Source organism: Hyperolius riggenbachi, chromosome 2, assembly GCF_040937935.1.
Source record: "Hyperolius riggenbachi isolate aHypRig1 chromosome 2, aHypRig1.pri, whole genome shotgun sequence".
In the NCBI taxonomy this organism is placed as follows: domain Eukaryota; kingdom Metazoa; phylum Chordata; class Amphibia; order Anura; family Hyperoliidae; genus Hyperolius; species Hyperolius riggenbachi.
The window spans coordinates 250,172,702-250,195,315 of NC_090647.1; the positions used below are offsets into that span (position 1 = coordinate 250,172,702).

The window sequence follows — 22,614 nt, forward strand, 5'->3', positions numbered from 1 at the left end:
AAAATTTGGGGGCAAAAAAACTCCTGGCGGACGCAGCCTCAGAAACTGCCTACCGCCAAGGGGGTTAACTACCTTTGTAGATTTCCACAAAGCATGCACTGTAGGTGAGCCTCGAGGACGTTGGTTTGAGGTGATCAGCACAGCACAAGTTGCCAGCCTTGCCCTATTTTGTAGTAAATGCTGACAGCTGCTGACCGAGCCCTGCTGCTCCTTTTATTTTTAATCTTGCCCTTTTGGCTGGGTCCTATCCTCCAATTCCCTTCCGCAAATTAACTTAGCATGGTGGGTATGTCTGTAAGTGTTATGTCACTTACGCCAAGGAATGTAGAATTAGCAATACTTTCTTAACCCACAGTACACTAATGTCTTCTTACCTGTAGATGTCACTGTAGGAATTTTTACCTTAGTTGGGTGTCAGAGACCCATGTAGACAAGATTGGATTATGAGCTAAAAACATTAAAGAATCACACACAAAACACAAAAAAATAGATGTCAAGTCAACATTAATTCAAGTACAGTGGCTTGACAAAATCTGATAGGGGGAATGGTCTCTTTAGGTTACTCAAAAGTCTTTTTATTTGAACCTTACTGTTTGCTGTTAGGTGCTAGGCCATGTCTCTGTTCCACCTATAATGATATGGGTTACGGAATTAATTAAAAACTATAGCATAAAACTGGACGTAAATCAGTGATGATTTAAGGGGCAAAATTGACCTAAACTTATAACATCTGCAAAATAAAATCTTTGCCTTTATTTATTTATTTATTTTTGCTTTCTTTCGATGTTCAACATAATGATAGGATTGTTCTTTGTCTCTGTCTGATTTAGGAGGCTGCTGCGTTTTTCTCCACTGTTTTATCTACTGCTGTCCTATACATGACCTCTTTATTGGAATTAATGCTGGGTCATCATCACTAGCAATGCCTACTATTACTGCTGATATTTTTGGTTTATATTATCTTGTGATATATTGTACAGTCTCTGGAAAATACATGTAGTTTGGGTGTAGAATTGTAAATGCAGATATTCAGTCCTTCCTTCTGCAGATTGTGGGAATTAATTATCACGTTGGTGCCGTTTAACACTCCCTCCTCCCCCATGCATGCCTTGCCCGCTGATGTTGCTGTGTGTTCTACAGTGGATACTACATGTTCTGTGCAATCTGTTCGGCAGAAGCAAGACATGTTTTCTATCTTCAGAGGTATCGCAGTGTTCTCACCAGTTTAAGTCTCTGCATTCTTTCAGAATTTTGGGGAAAAAATTATTTATTTAGCTCTGATTTGATTTTAATGACAACTAGAAGGAAAAAATACAACCTATCATTTGGCAAAATTTCTTGATATCCTTTCTGCTGATTGTGAAATGTAATCTTTTGGTCACATTTACTACCAAATACCTATAAACCATTGGACAAAATACATATTGTTCCAGCTATAACTAATCTTTAATTGCATACATTGTAATACTGTAAAATGATGCAATCTCCTCATTAAAGAGTACTAAACTGTTAAACATTATTATTATCAAAGGTTTACTGCCTACCACAGTGTCTCCATAATAATTATAGGCGTATGTAAATTGAAACTAATTGTTTTTTTTGGTAGACCACAACAGTTCCATAAAATAAAAAAGTATCTGGCAAAGTGCCCCTTACTTTAATATCTCAAGTGTGCACATTCTAACACTGAACTGAGCAGGTTTAATACAGGGGTTTAAGCCTTGCCGGCTCATTCTACTAAATTAGATTAAGACTAGAAAGATACAACACTCAAGTATCAAGTAACTCAAATTCCAAGCAGATTGCTTAATTACTTGCTATGATGATACATTTTAATACTTTGACAAAAACTACAAAAGGAGCTTATTCAGTATCAGAAACCTTTATAGCAAAAACTGGTATAAGCATTCACATCCAAAGATGCTAAGGGACTAATCTCATAATCTAAAACCAATAAAATCCCCACAGCCAGCCTACGAATATCATCAGCAATCCTATACTTTATGCGTGGTGTTAGTTGAGTGGGATCAGTCCAGCATTGGTAGAACTAGCTCTGCTGGTATAGGTAGGCTGGCTCTGGGGATTTAAAGGGATTCCGAGCACCTCTCATAGGCATGCCTTTAGGCTGCTTACACACAGGGACGTTACAGGCGCACGTTAGTGCGCCTGTAACGCTCCCCCAACGCACAGCAATGTAACACAAGTGGGCCGTTCTCCCGAAAGTGCAGCATGCTACGGCGTTAGAGCGTCTTAAGCCGCGTTAGACTGTCTGCACATGCGCAGTCATGTTGGGGAGGAGCGCAGAGCGGCCAGGCACATGGCTAATTAATATTCACTGCACGTTGTGACGTGCAGTGTTTACTTCCTGGAGCGGCCGCTCTGTGTGGTGATTGGCCGGCGGGACCACGTGATGCCGCATGCGCACAAGAGTACGCATCACGGCATCACGGACGCCAGAGTGAGCTGCACAACGCGGCTCACTCTGACGTCCACATAGAAGAGCACCAGGCGTCACGTTAGGTGCACTTTGTGCGACTCTAACGTGGCACCTAACGCAACGTCTTAGTGTGCAAGTAGCCTTAAGCCAGACGACTTCCAACAAAGTCATGCTATGACCCCTCTGGAGGAGCCTCTTGCAATGGCCATGCGTGTCACTTCCTCTTCCTGCTTCATTCAGTGATGCACTTCTCTAACAGAGAAGACAGGAGTGACCTGGAAGTTATAACATAGCCAAGATGGCAGCCGTGATTTTTAAATTGAAATCGAATGAAAACTATTTGGTGTAGAACGGAGATTCAGGCATCAAATGAAAGAGCAGAGCACAAGCTACAGAAAGGTATGCATCTTTAAAGGGCAACTGAAGTGAGAAGACTATAGAGGCTGCCATGTTTATTTCATTTTAAACAATACCAGTGGCCTGGCAGCCCTGCTGGTCTGTTTGGCTGCAGGAGTGTCTGAAGAACACCAGAAACAAGCATGCAGCTAATCTGTCAGATTTGACAATAATGTCAGAAACACCTGATCTGCTGCATGCTTGTTCAGGGTCTATGGCTGAAAGTATTAGAGGCAGAGGGTCACCATACCAGAATAATAAAAGCACACAGATGAAAGGCTGCAGCAGCAGCCCTGCTTGTCTATAGTTTCATAGAGCCTAGACAGCACATCCAGAACAACTCATAACCCGGAAGCAGAAGTGATATGAGCCGGCGGCCATATTGGATTTTTCCTGGAGCAATAATGGATAAAAATCACTCAAAAAGGCACAGCAGAGCGGTGAAATTATCAGGTAGAGCATTTATTCTTTACAAGCTATCGACTGATATGTTTATTTTGTGTGAAACGTTCATCTTTGGTTCCCTTTAAGTACTTTGCAGTACTGGTCAGAGTCTTAAAGGCATACCCATGAGAGGTGCTCGGAGTCCCTTTAAGATTATGGGATTCCCAGTAGTCCCTTAGCATCTTTGGATGTGATTGTTTATACTGGTGTTTGCAATAAAGTTTTTTGGATGGCAGTCTAGTTTAGGGTACCGAACAGGAAACCTCATAGGGAACAGTTTTCCAATCACAGCACCCTCTACAGTATGAAGCATTGTAATTGGCCTGATAGTGTGGGCATAGTCTAGCTGCAGTTTGAGAGGGAGCTGTCCACTCAATCACGTTAGTGGAATTTCCCTATGAGGTTTCCTGCTGGGTCCCCTAAAGTAGACTTTTTGAGCCTGTATGAGCACTGTCTTTACTTTTTTTGTTGCTGTAGGTATTGTTTGAAGGCAGCTACTCCAATTTTTTTTATTTATTTTTTTGAATGCAGTTTTTCTAAATAGTGGTGCATCATCTTTCTACTTTAATACTTTAGTAATATTGACCTGAACACCCTTGCTAACAAAAGCCATGGGTGAGCTCCCCTTGCGAACACCATTCAACACATACCTTTTATTTGCATATGTCAACAGAGCTATCCATTAAACCCTGAAACCACAACCATAAACACACCACACACCTTAGTTATCCTCGGTAGGATAACCTTTCTCAGATCAGCACTTGATAAAGGACGGAAGCCCAAAACGTCATGCAAGCAATTGCTGTATACTTCGCTGCAAAGCTTGCAATGCAAATATACAAGAAAGAAGAAATGTTATCCCACTGAGGGGAATCTGGGGGTTTTCTGTGTTTATGCTTGCTAAGTTAGTGGAAATTGCTTGCACAATCCTTAATTGCACTGTCATTGTATAACGTAATTATTTTTATCTCGGAGAAGCTTAAGCTACTTACATACTTTCAATTTTTCCTTGGCTGAACTCATGACTGTTTTGACTAGAGTAATTTAGAGGTGTCTCTTTATATAGCTGCTTTCCCTCTAACAGTCTGCCTGGACAGATTGCTGACCCTCAGTGCCTTTTATCCTCCCCTGAAAACTGAAAATAAAGTTTCCACAGCATAGTACCACTCATGTGTCCTCCCCATTCCATTTCCATAGAGAAGACCGTGCTGCTTAGCTGAGATCTGAGCAGTTTCTGTACAGAGATTCTTCCAAAACTGTCAGGTCATTTTAGGTGACAACAATTGCAAGTGTGTATGTAGTTTTACAAGCAAGAGACTTAACTGTTTAGAGTGAGGAAAGTGTCAAATGAAGTTAATGTCATTTTGAGAATTTGCTGGAAGCAAGATGGCTGCCCCCTTGAAAAAGAAACGGCATATTCTGCAGCTCTGGTCAACAAGTGTTAGATTCATTGTACATCAGTATAACAATGTTATTTAGTTATGTAGTGCATGGCAGAGATGTAGTCAAGTGAAGGACAGTTTTGTTTCTACTTGCTCTATCAAAAAGTAGGCCTCTAAAGTTGGACTTTAAGGGGATTAACCAGAAATATAACCCAGAAAAAAATAATAAAATCAGTTAAGTTTAATAGATATGTATAAAATGAGAGAATGTAAGTCATTAAGTAATTCTAAATAATAAGGCTACTGTTAACCAACATCAAAGACTGCATAAGACACTGGGGTCCGGATGAGCCAAAGTATAAAGCCTGCGTTGACTAGTCTAATAGTGGTCACATCCACAGTTTTTTCCCCGACCGGTGCCCTGGTGGTAGATTGCTTGTCTCCCATTTAAATACCGAGGTGGTGCAGAATCTGCATAGTAAAGGAGGAACCTGCTGTAAGAACCGTTGCAAATTGATGTGTGCTTGGACTGATGATATACAAATGATATGGAGGATGCCACGTTTATGTTCTTTTATAAAATCCAGTTCCTGGCATTTACAGTTTTAGCTTCAACTAGCTGAAGACCTGGCTTTACTTGGATATGTATTTGGTTGTTGTTGGATAGGGTCACTTTTTCTACGCTTGACACACAGTCAATGACCAAGTTTGTGAGCTTTGTGGTCCTTGGCATCAATAATGTGAGAATGGAAGCAGTTTAAATTTTCCCATTGAAATCAATCACAAAAATCGTATTTGTCTGTTTGTGGCTCCTCCTCTTTCCTGAATTTGAATCCCAGTCACCCAATGACTTACTGTAACAGGTCTGAGACCTCTGCCACCAACAATTCATTTGAATGTGGAGCTGAATACAGCTGTGCCAGAATTACATTTGCAAGGAATTACCAGGTGCCAAGGCTTCTCTCAGTGTAATTTTGGCCATGTTCATTTTAGCATTGAATAATTTCTACACAAACTTCGGCTGATCTTGGCACTAAAGATTTTGGTGTTGGACTTCATTAGGTAAGTATTGTCAGTTTTTTTTATATTTCTAGGGTTAGATGGAGGATGAAGAGATTGTTTGTTAGTAGAGGGTGTTATGTTGGTGAAGGGTTACATTATAGGTGGATTTATTCACTGATGGGCTTGGAACAAGGTTAACGAGAGATTCCTGTAGCGTGAATCATTCATTTTCATTTATTTTTATTTAATGTTGTGGGGTTTATGTTGGTGGTACTTGGAAAAGCATTTTATGTTTGGCTATTATGGCTTGGGTGGAGGGCAAAACTTACTGCTTGCTTTCATAGACCATGCCTTGCATTGTTGTGTGCTGACTGCTCCAGTGTAAACCCCACAGTGCTGAGCTGCCTATGGATAGTTACACACACCAGGCTTGCCAAGGACACCTGGTCTGCATACTTGTTCTTAGTGAAGTATTAAAGGCAGGAGATGACTGCAACAGTGGGGCAAGTAGCATGAATAAAAATCTCTGTCTACCTGTCACTCTCACTTTTAAAATCCTTGAAATTTAGTTATAATTGTAGCTAAATTGCATTGCTTATTAATTGCATTCATATATACAATATGTATTTATCTTTGGTAACACTAGGACTAGAATGCGTTAAATAGATTCAGAATAACGAGAACAAGTATGTTATGTTCATTTTACTAGGATGCATAAGGCCCAAAAATGTGTAGTTTTGTCTGTAGGGAGATATTTTGATGGGGTGTGTACTTGATAATATGTGACATTCAGGGAACCGAGCCAAGCAAAACAAATGTGAAGGCTATATTGGCAGCATGTATCCATTGTGTGCTTGGCTTGTGAGGTGATTTGACTGGAAAGAGGGACATCTTTTGTTATTGCTGTAATAGGCATGCATGCTGAGCCCCTGGTGGTGGCATCAGGATGATTTCATCATTGTGTCCATTAAATCAGGAGCAGGTGAAAAAAACTGGCTGAGGGTTGATACCATTGAATTAATAATTACACTGACTGCGTTTGTCAAGTTAATGTTTCATGATGTGAAAATGGTTGTTATGCCTTAAGAATTAGGCCCTGCTTTGCTAAGGTTGGAGTTCAGTGGAGAGCCAGTGTGATCTAAAAAACCTGGCCTGGATTCTTTTAAAATGTGTCTATTGTTAGATTAGTTGAAAAAGTTTGCAGGCTTCATATATGTGATATATCATAGTGAGGATTCTCTTAAAGGAATACTGTAGGGAGGTCGGGGGAAAATGAGTTGAACTTACCCGGGGCTTCTAATGGTCCCCCGCAGGTATCCTGTGCCCAAGCAGCCACTCACCGATGCTCCGGCCCCGCCTCCGGTTCACTTCTGGAATCTCAGACTTTAAAGTCAGAAAACCACTGCGCCTGCGTTGCCGTGTCCTCGCTCCCACTGATGTCACCAGGAGTGTACTGCGCAGGCCCAGTATGGTCTGTGTCTGCGCTGTGCGCTCCTGGTGCCATCTGCGGGAGCGAGGACACAGCAACGAAGGCGCAGTGGTTTTCAGACTTTAAAGTCTGAGATTCCAGAAGTGAACTGGAGGCGGGGCCGGAGCATCGGTGAGTGGCTGCGCGGGCACAGAATGTCTGCGGGGGACCATTAGAAGCCCTGGGTAAGTTCAACTCATTTTCCCCCGACCCCCCTACAGTATCCCTTTAAATACAGTAGTTATTGTACTGATTTGCAGTTGTGTACATCACGTGTACCGAAGTGTGAACAATGCATGTGCTGCACATAAGGCAGTATCGTGAAAGATTGTAAGCTTCTTTCAACTTGTAGCAGATTTTTTATTTTCATATCATCCCGGCTTGCTGGATCACTGAAGCCTTTTACTGAAGACGCCGTAAGATGGATAAGGGATCCTCTCAGTGTGGTCTCCTGAGGAACAAGTGTTTACCAGTTACTTTCTACTCACGGGAACATGCAACGTCACATGGCGGGCGCGAACGGGAGGTCAGACTAACGCAGCACTTTACGTGGAAGTTGTTGGGGATCTTAAAGATCCGAAGCACCGTGATGGTCGTGATTGCTGTGCATTGTAAAAAGTATGTTCAATCACACGCACGAACCCACGCCTTGAGATCACAGAAATGAATGCTCATCATGCAGAAAATCGTCAATTGTCAGTTGAAAAATCACCCAAAAAGTTGTGACGTGGCTACAAACCTTTAGTAAGTGAGTTCCTTAGTATTTACAGCTAAGTTACCGAGGTTCTGTATATATATATATATATATCAGAAGATTGCAGCCTGTAGCACAGTCAATGATGCAGAAAATAGTTTATTTGGCATAAAGGGAACTTGAAGTGAGAAGGATTTGAAGGCTGCCAGGTAACTTGGTATTATTTAAACGCGAATAAATATGGCAGCCTTCATATGCCTCTCGCTTCAGCTTCCCAATAAGCTAATCAAGGAGCTTATTGACAAACAAGAACACTTACCGAGTGTCTATACAGATCTAGGAAATGAATACTGTTTCAGGAAAAGGACCGTTTTTAAAGTGTTTGCAGCTATGTAAATATTAGTGTGAAATATCGGAGTACTGTCCAGAAGCAGATATAAACTTTGCACTGTTGACCCCTCATATATTTCTCTTCCAAGACATTTATAGCTCTACAGCACAAGTGCATCTTGATCAGCAGCTCGAATGTATATGTTTTCAATATCACAGCTGTTGTGTTACATTCCTTTCAGTCTACAGATTATTTTGCTAGTGAATGAAAACATATTGTCCGATTTTTCAAGTGAAGGGTATTGTCAGTAATCAGCGTGATGGCTGTGTATACTTGAAACTGTCTTCTCTGGTATAAAGTATGCAGCATCCCTGTAGAATAAGTCATCATGAAATGTGATGAAAGCTATTTTGGTGACTGTTACTCACAGCAGAGCTGACTGGAGTTCAGCGCACAGCCCTTGAAAAGCGCCAGGTGGTAAATGTGACACTTGGACCTTATGTATTTTTATTTTTATAGCTAATCCATTTTGCACAATTTGCTGCATGTTTTATAAATAGGTCACCACAGTGGAAAGCCCCGAAGCTGTCAGTCTTACTCATGTCACAAATAAAGCCACACTACTAACGTTAAAGTATGTGCTTCGGTCCTTGAAATATCATAAGCCCCCGTGCATTCAGCGGCTGAATCCTCCAGCACACACAGGAATGAGCTGGCCTCACATTCTGTAGGGAGATTACTTTGACAATACTGCACTGTTGTTGCACCAGGCAGCAGACAGATATTCGCCTAGCATGGATCACCAGCAGCCAGTCACACTGAGGTGCTTGAAAGGATTGTTTTGCAGAGACGTTCCAGACAAGAAGGTATGTTGGGTATTTCATGTGGCGGGTTCTCACGCTTGTCACCTGTTGTAAAGTGGAAAATTACATTCATTTTTTCTGCCTTCCATAATTATATTTTATCATGGTGGCAGCCAAGTTTAGTTTTTCAGTGACAAGCTAAACTAATTTATAGCTCTACCTTAACTTTTGAATGCTTTTAAATGACAGTGGCAGAAATTGAGCAGCGTAAGTGATAAAGGGAAAGGCTTTTATTACTAAACCCTTGCAGATTACCTCATGAGCACAGCCTAGAGTTTGTCTGTTTATCTCATGTTTGTGTGGCTCGATTTTCTACCACAGCTCAGGAAGTGCATTACATCAACTGTCTTTAGTCCAGTTCAGCCCAGGAAATTGTCCATATGACCATAGTAGAGCTGACTAATCTCGTTTAGGGATTGCAGACTGTAAATTGTCCTATGTATCTTGTGCACTCTTTAAAGTGTTCGTATACTTGTACTTAAATGTGCATAAAATGCCTCAGCATGGGGCCCTTATTAATAATGCAAAATACTTGAAATACTTATTGTATCTGTCTTTTAAGCATGTCAATCCCAGTAAATACGGTATTAGCTGGAGCTGTGTGCTTATACTGATAGTAAACTAGCTGCTAGAGTGGGCTGCTTCCTGTTTGAGAAATGTGCTTCTAACATGTTTCCTCTGCTTCTGAAATGCTCCTTCCCTTATCTCCTTTTGCAAATTCTCTTTCTTCACTTTATTTCATCCCTGTGCAGATCTTATCAGCACTTCAGCAAAACACTGAGAATGAGAGTGAACAATCACAGTGATATGCTAGTATCTCAAGGACCGCCTAACGCCGATAGGCGGCGGCGGGTTTAAGTGGTTATTACATGGAAACGGCCACTCGTTCGAGCGGTCTTTCCATGTCAGTTCACGGAGACTGTCTCCGTGAACAGTGTGCGAGCTGCCGATCACGGCTCGCACGCCTAATGTAAACACGTGGGGAAGAAATCCCCGCTGTTTACATCAATACGGCGCTGCTGCGTAGCAGCGCCGTAAGGCAGATCGGCGATCCCCGGCCTCTGATTGGCCGGGATTCGCCGTCATTTGATAGGCTGAAGCCTATCCTACATTGCGCAGGATGGATATCCATCCCGCGCAGCCTAATGAGGGAGAGGGAGGTAAGGGGAAGGAGGGAGCGCGGAAAATGCTGTGCAGGGGGGCTTTGAAGAGCCCCCCCCCGCTCGGCCATACGGAGCAGCGGCAATCAGACCCCCCCCAGCAAGTCATCCCCCTAGTGGGAAAAAAAGAGGGTAAGTCTGATCGCCCTGCCTTGCTCACGATCTGTGCTGCGGGCTGTTAGAAGCTGGAGAGCCCACGTAGCGCAGATCTCAAAGAACAGCCCCGATCCTTAAGTGGTTTTAAAATATACCTGAAGTCTTCCTACAACTATTGCCTATAAATATGAAAAATCAATGCATCTGCTTTTCAGAACAGTACTTAGCCCATGCTGTCGCTTTGCAGAACTGACGCAGTGACATCAACTCCCAGTAGGATACAGCATGTAGCCTGCATATTCTTCCTTCATGCTGGCTTGCTGTGGGTGCTCCAGCTTCTTGAGATTAAAACCAGTGTTATTCTGTGGCAGTAATGTTTCCCAGACTCTAGGAAAAATCTCTTTACTTTACAGCCAGTTTCATTTGTCTGTGCTTGCCTCCCAAATACTTTCCACAGCCTTCTGCAGTATTTCACTAATGTGCTTCTACATTTTAAGGATGATGTACCTCTCTACATTTTAATAGATACAAACCTGAAAGCTTGGAATAAACACATTTAAAATCCTTTACTTAGGGTACCCTTACGCTGGTCACGAGCAACAGTTTTCTGTTCGTTTTAAGCAACATCATTTTTCTGGTATGAATATATTTCAAGAGACCACACGTCTAATGATGTTACAACATTTCATCTAGGATTGTTAACAAAATCTACTGTTCACAATAAGGCCTGGATTGCAAATTTCCAGGATAGATTTGCACTTTAAATCCCAAAGAGTATGGAAAAAGGTAGTGGGATAATGTTATTATATTTTTTGTGGTGGGGGGGGGGGGGGGATATGCCCTTTTTTTTCTTGCTAACACCCCAAAAGGGAAGCGGGAACCTTTGCAGTTGTAGTCTAGTTCCCACTGTATTCAAAACTAGCAGTTTAGGTGCAGCTGGGCTGGGTGTCTGCTCACTATACACTGACTGTCAAAAGATGGAAACACCCTGTAATTAAAACGTGTGGGATTTTGATGTTTATTTACAACAATAAATAATCACAGCCGTACATGCTAAAAATTGAGTAGGAGAAGAAGAGAAGGTTCACTGGACAGATGGTCAGTTACAATCTCAAGCTTTTGGACCACCTGTCAGCTGCTCTCCTGCAGCGGCTGAGTGGATGTTAGCGCTCGGTACTGGCACTGGACAGGCGACCCCCCCCCTCCCAAATGGAGTCGCACCCGAATTGTGCGCTTGAGTGGTTGACGAAGCACTGAACTGCCCAGCAAGCAGTTCGTTGTCGTATGAAAGAGGCCTTAAGTGCAGTTCAGGGGAACTCCACTGAAATGTCCAACCCATGTAGGCCAGCATCATTGGGGGGATTGGGTAGGTGGTGGTGGGGGGTGTTCCTCGAAACAAGGTAAATTATTTTAGCTCAGATCTCCAGAAGATGTCATTAAGGTGGCCATACACACTGAGGCCTGGTGCACACCAGAGGAGTTTTTCTGAGCGGTTTGAGTTTTTAAATCTGCTGCTAATGTTATCCTATGTATCTGTGCACACTGGAGCAATGAGGTTTTGTAAAAAACCCCATAGCATTACATTGGGAAGAGCTTTTAGAGGTTTCAAAAGCTCTTCCCAATGTAATGCTATGGGGTGTTTTACAAAACCTCATTGCTCCAGTGTGCACAGACACATAGGATAACATTAGCAGCAGATTTAAAAACTCAAAACGCTCAGAAAAACTCCTCTGGTGTGCACCAGGCCTTAGATTGCTACTCAATCCCTCTCTGATATGAATCTGATCAGAGTGGGATTGAACACAGATTGCGCACAAAGATTTTCAATAGATTTTGCTTGAAATCTATTGAAAATCTATCAAACCACAACATTGCACTGTTTCATACAGTGCAAAGCTATAGGCTGTCGGTCTACAGCTGATCCCCCGCTACAACCGATTGACTACAATTTCCCATCCGAATGTAATTTTTGATTTTTTTTTTTTTTTGCAGAGTTATGATTTATATGGCTTATTGATTTCTGGCGGATCAAAGTGATTTAATCTGCCAGTAAAAAATCGATGCGTTTATGAATGGCTTTATTTCTACAGAAATAATGGCATTTTTCTGGCTTTCATCTAATTTCCACATTTATAAATAGGGCGCATAGTTGACTGGACTTTTTGAGTAACCGAGAAGAGAAGTCCAGCTGGATTAATCTGATTCCAGCTAGCTTTACAGTGGCCTGGATGCATATTAGACACTTTAAATGTATATATTCGGATGCCCAGCTGGAGGAAGCCTAGATTCAGAGATTGATCTAAAGAACCTGTTCAACAATTGGATTCTCTGACTGCCGTCACTCATCACCAGCGGTTTTACAGTTCATTCTGGCCAAGGCGTGTGTGAATAATAGACATTTGCAGGCTTCACGCTTTTTTTTAATCAGTGCTATATCAATGCTGGGGAAGTGTATTGTATTGCATGACTTTAGTATTTCAAGAAGGCTGTCAACCACATTGAAATGAGTCTATTAGATAGTAAGACCATTTACACTTCTGACATTTGAGTTAAATAGTTGTATTCTGTGACGTGACGACATTTTCAGTCATTTTGTGGACTAGTAGAGGATGTATGGTGGTGTAATGTAACCATGACATTACAGTATTCAGTGGCTTGACAGCTAAAGCAAGGAATGCATGATTAGTCAGTCAGAAATATGGTGCTGCTGCCAGAGTGATGTATAGTGTTGAGTATGTTAGCTCTACAGTCATGTGTGCAGCCTGCAGAGTGCCTCCAATGAAGAGCTGAAGGCAGCAGCACGGGACTATTCCTGACGCCTGTGCGTGTGCTAACTCGCAAGCCACTCAACACAATCCGTTTTCACAACTCAGAGCAAGGAAGAACCTCTAACAGGCACAGTGTTTCCTGCTTCCATGTAGTGCTGGAGAAGAAACAAGGTAAACAAGGTGTTTCTGTTGTACATTGATCATCATGCACGTGCGACTGGCTATTTTTCTTGTGAACTGAGTGATTTTGATGCCTTCATATCCTTAGGAATGAAGAAATTGTAAGCTTTTTTTCTGCTTCTTATTTCAACAACCTGTGCTTGCTTTTTGACAGAGGATCTGAGCTGTGTGCGATGAGGGATAATGCTGTAGTAATGTCCAAGAAAGAAAACACACATTTAAGCATTAGTTATACTAAATGGAAAAAAAGTGGACTTTTAGCAGTTTTGGTATTTTCATGCTGATAATTTTGAAATTGATGTTATACATTGCAAGGGAGCGGTTTCCTTCTGGGTGAATTAGTGGCTGCGTATGTTGGGTTGTAGGTAATAGACACACCGCTTTATGATCTTCTCTTTTGCTGCTGCACCTAAACAAGCTGTAATTTCGGTAGATTTTGCGGTAGCTGCAGGCTTCTCCATTTCTTGTTGTAAAGCAGTGGCTTGACCTGTCCAAATTGAAGGAACTGCCTGGCCTCCTTCCAAATGCCTGTGCAGAAGCCTCTGAGATCAGTTTTTCTCATGCATTAGAGATATCATGGATAGATTTATTAGTAATACTATTGTAGTTGCTAAGGGACAGTGTCATTTATATGCAGCTTTGAATCACATGAAGATACTGCCATGTGTTGTATATTTAGCTGGTACCTATTCTGTCTTCATATCCCTATGCATCAGATTTACATTGATTTTCTTTCGATTCCGAGATTTTTGTATTGGATCTAGGAATAATGTCAATCTGCACTACCTGTTTGGTCATTCGTTGATTGAAGTATATATAATAAAGGAAACTGCAAGTGAAATTCAATCGTAGCTATGAACATCCTAGGGGAAAAAAAAATTGGAAGCATTTTTTTTTAGGATTCAGATGTTCACAGTGGGGCATTGCGGTTCGGCATAATGGCTGTACTGTAACACGGCTTTCTGCTCTGCAATTCACCACCTATGCGATGTTCACATTGCCGCCAGTTCGGTGCAGTATAACAGTGTGTGGCAACCCAACGCACTGCATGCAGTGTGTAACTGCAAAATGCATTAACAGTGACGGTGAAGCATACTTTTATTAACTGTATGCTTCATGGATATGCAAGGTAACACAAGGATAGCAGGACTTTCCCATTCCATACTGTAGGGACTACAATGCCTACTGTGAACCTAGCCAAACATTAGAAATCCAAATGCATTGCTGTAATGGCTCACACAGTGTATACTGTCTGCTGTGCCAGAGGCAGGGTTCACACTTATCATTGCAAAAACCTGAACATTTTTATCATGCCCCTTTATTTGTGCTCAAATTTGTGTTCGTGTGCGAATTTTCACATGCTTTCTATACCACAGCTAATGAAGGTCAATGGGAATTCTCATAGGATGTGCAAATTAATGCTGCAAGAAGTAAGCTTTTTCAATCTTTTTTTCGTAGTGCGAGAACCCCACCTTATTGTATGTTTTATGTTTTATCAAAAGATAGTATTAGAACATACACTAACCTCATAAGCATTGGATCACATAATCTGTATGTATTCTGGGGGGGCTCAGAAATCCTAGTACAATAGCATGAAATACGTGTATATTATGTCCTGCTGTAGGTGCTGGCAACTTACTCCTGCTTGTCCTTCCACTTTCCACTTCACCTCTCCATAGAGCAGAATAAGCTGCTTAGCAGGAGGTCAAACTGCGTGTTTGTACAGGAAAAGGTTATTGTTTTCACAATATTCTCAAGATTCACAAGATATGTTATACACAGAGGAGGGCATACGCTAGACTTACTGTTCCACCTCGGAATGGACATTAGTAACATAACAGTAACCCCAGTGGTGTGGTCAGACCATCACATAATACAGTTTACTATTGAACATCACCCTATCAAGCAGCTCCCTAAAGAAACAATCAAAACCCGTCCCCTGAGTAAATTAACACCGGAGAGGATAACTGCCAACCTGGATTTTACAAATCTGCTCCACAGTCAAATGGACCCAACCTCTCTAGTAACCCAGTACAACAACACGATATATGAAACACTTGACAGTATTGCCCCATGGCGCACCAAATCAGCAACCAAAAAGCAGAAAGCTAATTGGTTTGACAAAACCATCATGGATCTAAAAAAGAAAGGGCGCAGACTAGAAAGACAGTGGCGTAAATCAGGGACTGGGGAGCACAAATCTAGCCTAGTTCAACACCTCAGACAATACCAACAAGCAATAACCAAGAAAAAATCAGACTTTATCTCGCACAAAATATCTACAGCCAACAACAGAGCTGCTCAACTCTTCCACACAGTGGAATCACTCTGCAATCCTTCCTGCCTAAAAGCCCCAACCACATACTCCAGGGAAAGGTGTGAAGAATTCTCTGCATTCTTCACAAACAAGGTGTCTACCATCCGTGCCAGCATTACACCAACAACATCAATTGACCACTGGACGTTGCATATGCCTACTACCGTACCACCATGGCAAGTCTGTGACACTCTGAGTGTAGAAGATTTTGGAATTCTCATTCAAAGTCTCCGCCCCACTACCTGTGACCTGGATCCTGGCCCAACTGGGTCCTTAATGCAGTGCCCAGAGCTGATCAGGCCAGCACTTCACAAAATCACTCAGTGCTCCTTGCAAAGTGGACTTTTCCCAGAAGAACTAAAGAAAGCAATCATAAAACCCCTCCTGAAGAAACCATCACTAGATCCTGATTCTGTAACCAACTACAGACCTGTGGCGAACTTACCATTCCTATCAAAAGTTATCGAGAAAGCAGTCGCCAACCAGCTAGAAGCCAGGCTTACAGATAACAACATCTTTGATACTTTTCAGTCAGGATTCAGGAAAAGGCACAGCACTGAAACAGCATTAGTCCGAGTAATGAATGATCTACTTACTGCAAGGGACAAGGGTGATTGCTCAATTCTGATTCTTCTTGACTTGTCAGCAGCATTTGATACTGTGGACCATGAAATACTAATCCAGCGACTGAAGAATTACTGTGGCCTAAGGGGTACTGTTCTTAGCTGGTTTCAGACCTTCCTATCTGGCAGGACACAGCAAGTATGTCTGGGCACACACTACTCTAATCCAGTGCCACTTGCCTATGGAGTTCCACAGGGTTCAGTACTATCACCATTACTCTTTGCAGTCTACATGCTCCCACTGGGCAAAATAATCCAGAACTATGGTTTAGGATACCATTGTTATGCAGATGACACACAACTGTATCTGTCCTTCAAGCCTGGCACCCAAGACCCATCAGCATCCATAAATGCGTGTCTAGTGGATTTACAAAATTGGATGAACACCAGCTGGCTGAGGCTGAACTCTGACAAAACAGAGGTGTTGGTGGTAGGTGGTCCACACATGATGGATAAAGTTCAAAACGCTCACCACCTCAAACTAGCAATTGGGGGAGATACTGTACAGTATAAAGACTCTGTGCGAAACCTTGGGGTGATCCTGGATGGAAATCTAAAACTCAAGGTCCGTACACACGCCGGACTTTAGGCAACGACGGGTCCGTCGTTGCCTCCTGCTGGGTGGGGGCGTGCCAGCGACAGTCCGGCGTGTGTACGCTCTGTCGTCAGACTGATACGGCTGTTTCTGAGCACAGCCGTATCAGTCTGACGACAGAGCGTACACACGCCGGACTGTCACTGGCACGCCCACCCAGCGGGAGGCAACGACGGACTCGTCGTTGCCTAAAGTCCGGCGTGTGTACGCTGCTTTAGACAGCAGGTATCAGCTGTCGTCAAGTCTTCCTTCTTCCATCTAAGAAATATAGCGAAAATAAAACACCTTATCCCAGCTGAAGACCTACCTGCCCTGGTTCACGCATTTGTATCCTCCCGCCTAGACTACTGCAATGCCCTGTTCATCGGATCTACAGATAAGGTTCTGTGCCCCTTACAGCTAGTACAGAATGCTGCAGCCAGACTCCTAGCCAATGCCCCCCGCAGCTCACACATCACCCCAGTACTGCAAACTCTTCACTGGTTGCCAGTAAAATGGAGAATCAATTTTAAGATCTGCCTGCTGACATTCAAGGCTCTACACCACATGGGACCCAAATACATAGCGGATCTATTGGAACTTTATGCCCCTCCACGCACCCTCCGCTCTGCCAACAAGATGAAGCTGGTTATTCCCAGGATACACTTAACATTTGGTGCTCGGGCCTTTTCCTATGCAGCCCCTACTCTATGGAACTCACTTCCACAATCAGTACGAGAGGCTCCTTCTCTGGACCGCTTTAAAAAAAGGCTAAAAACTCACCTCTTTTCCCGAGCCTTTGAGACTGCATAATGCAGGGTCACAGCGCTTTGAGTCCCCAGGGAGAAAAGCGATATATAAATATTATTGTTATTGTTATACCACTTCTGTCTAGTAATGTGTAATGCTGGGTACACACGATGCATTTTTTCAGTCGATTTCCGATCGATTTCCGATTTGATTCTTTTCTTACATATTTCCATTCACTTCTATGAGAAATCGTTCAGAAAAACGATCGAAAATAAGATTGGACATGTCGGAAATTATCTATCGAACCATCTATCTAACACAAAATTGTATGGTGTGTACCTAGCATTAGCCCTGGGAACCCTGCCCCAGTAGCATAACAATGGTTTGGCAGGATCTGTTAATGTGCTTATTAATCTCCTAATTGTGCTAGATTTGTTGTTTGTGGATTGTCTCTGGATTCCTAGGGCAGCATTCAGCAAAAATGAAAACTGTAATGTTTATTTAAATAAAGTGCTTATATAGGAGTTGCCAAATACGTAGATTACTGAGATTATGTAGAAGTATGTTACACATGCAGTTTCTGGGTTTTGGGGGTTTGTTGCGGAATTGACAGTATTTATTAAAAGGTGTGATTGACACTACACTGTTAACTAGGGCAGTGTTCCCCAACCCTGTCCTCAAGGCCCACCAACACTGCATGTTTTGTGGAAATCCACAGAGGTGGTTAATCAGCTCTGCTGAGACACTGATGACCCCACCTGCGATTGTGTGTGGTTTCCTGCAAAACATGCACTGTTGGTGGGCCTTGAGGACATGGTTGGGGAACACCTGACCTAGGGCACCAAAATGGCCACAAACAACCCTGATCTTCTAATCTGACACATACATTGGCCTAAAGCCCAGATCCTTTAGGGATCCAGCAAAACTGGACTGTATTCTTTAAAACAAAAACCTGTATTGTGTTGCAGAATGTTACCTTCCTCACCTGGGTTATATCAAATAACAGTGAGAGTTAATAAAATATTAGATGAATAATTACACCATGGCAAAGATGCAAGAAGATGCCAGTGTCAGGATGTTGCATGATGTTTCGTGGATGGTAGATTGCTGAAGTCTTCTTTAGTGCAAGGATGTTCTGTGAAGTTTAAAGGATGGCACAGTATACCGGTATATAGCTTAGCAGAGCGACATCTTGATTTATGATGAGCAAGTGGTTACTGTTGCTAAACCAGACTGGAATAGTTCTAGCTATACGTTACAGGAAATATTGTTTGATCACTCCATATGTGTATGTTTTTCAAGTGGTTTGCAGGACATAGGGAGACATAATAACAAAAAATGCTTTGTAGTGTTAGTAGCTACAAAGCTAAATTAACAAAGATAAATCCTCACATCCCCAACAATGATGCAATCTACAAGCAAGGGGTTTTCTTCTTCAATGGGACTTTCAAGGGGCCGCAAACCTTGAAATAGTGTTGAATATTCATGGCCACACACATTGGATAAGAGTAAAACTTAAAGGACTACTGAAGCGAGAAGGATATGGAGGCTTCCATATTTATTTCCTTTTAAGCAATGCCAGTTTCCTGGCAGTCTTGTTGATTCTCTGGGTGTTAATAATTTTAGCCATAGACTCCGAACAAGCATGCAGCAGATTAGGTGTTTCTGACCTTAATTTCTGATCTGACAAGATTAGCTGCATGCTTGTTTCTGCTGTTGTTCAGACACTACTGCAACCAAATAGAGCAGCAGGGCTGCCAGGCAACTGGTATTGTTTTTTTATATATAATCTTTATTAATAAAAGGTATCAAGAGCACCATACATATATTAGAAGAAGAAAGCTTTTGTACATTTCTAACATTATGTTGGTGTTATAGTTGTTCATAGAATGTCATATTTTGGTACAACATCTATCTTTAAATCACATATAAATGCGAAAGAGTGTTGTAACATTCTCTAAAAATAGATACATTTTACAGTTTTTATTAAACCAAACATTCTCTGTAGAGCAAATACAAATTCTTCAACTGGTATTGTTTAAATGGAAATAAATATGGCGTACTCCATATCCTTCTCACTTCAGCTGTCCTTTAACAGTTATTATACATGTATTTATTTATTTAAGTATTTCAACATATTTCGCAGTGCTGTACAGAGTACCAGTATACTGTCTTGACACTACATCAGTAAGATCTAAAAATAGTATATAGCCGTGGCATTCTGCATGCAGAAGAATAGGATCACGGTGGTAATCAAAAGCCACATCACAAGTTATCTGTGCAGTGTGAAGCCTACATTGCAGCCTACAGTCCATAATGCTTGCATCCATCTGTGACTGGTAACACACTGCATGCTGCGCGTCATTCTGACAGAAATTGTTGCAACACAAATGCACCAGTGTGGAGGCGCCATTGAAATACAACTGCATTGCTTTATTATTGGCCACAAGGAACGCCGTGTGAAAGGACCCTTTGAAATCCTCATAATAATAAATGTAGCTACATTAGACAGGATGTCTATATATTTCCTAAATGTCCAATTCAGTCAGTTTTTTGCAGGTACAGTATACCCTGAAAATAAAATGGAGTAGTATGGATAATGAAGCAGATGAAGGGAACAGATGAATAAAACCTCCTTTCCTCAGTACAGGAAATGTTGTTCTCTATCCATCTGTTACATAAAGCAGAGATGAAGGAAGTCATATTCTACTTTGTTATACTCATATTCACTTCCAATTCAGTTCATGGACTGTGCAAAAGAAATGCATTCTGGATAATGGAAACTAGACTGAGGCCTGGTGCACACCGAAAATGCTTGACTAATGTGTTTCAATGGGATGGTGCACACCAGCAGTTTGAGGTTTTTAGCAAACCGCAAACGTGGGTCCTGCAGCACTTTTGTGGTTTGCAGAAGCGTTTCTGCCTCAATGTAAAGTATAGGAAAAGCTCAAACCGCTCTGGAAAACGCTAGATCAGAGCGGTTTTCCAGGCGTTTTTGTCACAGAAGCTGTTCAGTAACAGCTTTTACTGTAACAATAATTGTAATCTGCTACGCAAAAACGCTAGGCATGTTTAGAAAACCTCTCTAAACATGCTCTGAAATCGGCTCCAAAAACCTTTAGCGATTTGAGGATCTGCTAGCAGTTTTGGTGTGCACTGGGCCTAATAAAGTAAATTTTATTAACCTGGGGGGGGCAACTGATTTTGGTTATGGGGGGGGGACTGACTGACTTCGGTTATAGGGAGGTGTTTGGACACATTTCTGTACTTTGTGTATTGTGATAAAACAAATGCTGTGAAGAGAGCGTGTTTTTTTGAATACATGCAATACATTGCTCTAATTTATCATTTCCAGCCTACAAAGTGTCCTAAACTAAACCATCTAGGTCAGTCAGTGTTTTGAATGACCCCCCCCCCCCCCCCTTTGTAGCAATCCTCCTGGGTACTGGGTACTTCCACACAGCATTGTCATTGTGTTTCCAGTCTTCAGTGCTGCCTGGGTGTTTGTGCTTCTGCATATGGGTTTGGTTCACACCTGCTGTGAATACATACAAATTTTGTTCAAGTCACAGGAACGGGGAAACGGACATGTAAACTCATCCGATGACACCTTTTCAGTGTTGCTGTTTGAGGGGTAATGGATGGTCTTACATGAAGTTGTATTTTTTTCCCTTGATGCATGTGGTATTGATAAATAAAAACTATTGATAGCATTTATTTTGTGAGAATGCCCAATATTTTTGCACAGTAGTGTGTGTATCTGTGTGTCTTATTATAGTAACTGTAAAATATTCTCACTGTCAACATGGCAGTTAGGGCATTCAGTAGACAAATATTTTCTCGTGTACATATAAACACATGTTGGTAGGAAAACCAGGTGACAGCAATCATCAGCAGTCTTATGCTAAAGCAGCAGCGCTTAAAGAGGAACTGTAACCAAAGACTGAAATTAATCCCAGTCAGTAGCTGATACCCTCTTTCCTGTGAGAAATCTTTACGTTTGGATAGATCATCAGGGAGTCTGTATGGCTGATATTGTGGTGAAACCCCTTCCAAAATGTGATGTCAGTACCTAGGTCCTGACATCACACCGTGGGAACCTCTTTGCATTGTGGGAAATAACAGCTGTTTCCAACTGCCAAGCAACCGGTATTTCCCTCTGCGCACATGTATATCTATGGAAAAAACAATGAATGATCGCATTCTTAGGGGGTGTGATTATAGATAATGGCACTTGGTGCTGTCCGTCTCTTTTTTTTCATGTCTGCCAGTTGTATAGATGATTATGTGCAGACTGAATGGGGATTGAACAATATGAACAAATGACATGGTGAATATCAATCATTTCTTGATCTCTCTTGTATTTTTTAACTTCTCACTTTGCAAAGTATTGATTAATTTTTTCCCCCTTTTCACTAAAACGGGGCTGTGGAGTCGGAGTCGAGAAGTCTGAGCAATTTTGTAGAACCTGGAGTCGGAGTCGGTGGTTTCATAAACTGAGGATGATTTTTGTACCGACTCCACAGCTCTGCGCTAAAGTTCCTTGTGAAGTTGTGACTGCTTCATTCTGGCACAGCCCCACTTAGGGCTGGTTTCCACTAACTGGTGTGCGTCTTGAAGTGATATGAACACGTATGCAGATCACATCCAGATTGCTCAGCCGTGTTGTGCAAGGCTAGGAATTTGGATGCGTGCTAAAGAAATCTACAGCATGTTGTCCAGAATCGCACCACAGTGCGATTTGGATGGCAAACAAATGAAAGAATAGGCAGCGTTTCCCCACCCAAGTCGCCTTTTGGGAAACAGTGCTGAGCTCTGCTCAGCTTCGAGCAGCATTCCGGCCCTAGAGGAAATGGCCCTTACTCTTGCCACCAGCACTGCATTTATAAAGTTCTCAAGAGTGGCTTGCAAGAGGCATTTCCATTCTTTTCATAGTTATTAAAGTCGAATTGGGGATTACTCACACAATTTTCATACATGATTCAGCTCTTCCATATGTGAGAGCAGAGTGTGAAGTTAACCTTTCTGCAAAGAGCCATCACTTGACCACACCCACTTTCTCCCTTTCCTCCCTTCTGTGGAGAATGGGGAAGAGGAGGACAGGGTGCTCAGAGGAAAAGACTGCGTGA

The 22,614-nt window shown here is 42.1% G+C and overlaps 1 protein-coding gene across 1 annotated transcript in view; it reads left to right on the top strand.

The window, feature by feature from the left end:
* Positions 1–22,614, top strand: part of KSR1 (kinase suppressor of ras 1) — a 221,561-nt gene that overhangs the window by 80,838 nt on the left and 118,109 nt on the right. The window lies entirely within an intron of this gene.